The sequence below is a fragment of the Triticum aestivum genome, chromosome 2D (genome assembly GCF_018294505.1).
Source record: "Triticum aestivum cultivar Chinese Spring chromosome 2D, IWGSC CS RefSeq v2.1, whole genome shotgun sequence".
In the NCBI taxonomy this organism is placed as follows: Eukaryota; Viridiplantae; Streptophyta; class Magnoliopsida; order Poales; family Poaceae; genus Triticum; species Triticum aestivum.
The window spans coordinates 407389489-407390002 of record NC_057799.1 but is presented as its reverse complement, the minus strand read 5'-3'; positions in this window follow the sequence as shown (position 1 = coordinate 407390002).

Sequence of the window (514 nt, the reverse complement as noted above, 5' to 3'; positions counted from 1 at the left end):
CTTTTATTGTATTGTTCATGGCAGGTGCATTTGAGCTCTATAGCACTTTCATCATTATACATTTCTTCCGTTTCCTGAGAAACCCCGTATTATGTTTTTCGGAGGGAACAAAAGCCCATTCGACTGTTGGCAACCTATATCTAGCACACTCCCACTCCATCCTAGCTAACAACCGGCCCAGACCGGCCTCGTCCAAACTAGTGTACATACTTGGGCGCCATAATCCATCTTGCTACTTACTTGCAAAAAAAAAAATCCATCTTGCTTCCTTCGTGAGTTCTTTTCATTTTTTAGGGAAGCTATCTTGGCAAGCTGGGATCATGGTTCGACGACTTTTGTAGGAATTACAATTCTGACTCGTGCTCACAGTGGCGGAGTTTAGTTAGGGTCAGACAATTTAAACTTTTTTTTGAAGATAAAAGGAGGCGCGGGGCCGCCCTTATATTTCAAAACAGGCTGTAGCCTGGGTAACATAACATGAGGCTAGTGAGGTGCACCATGGTGCAACTTCACG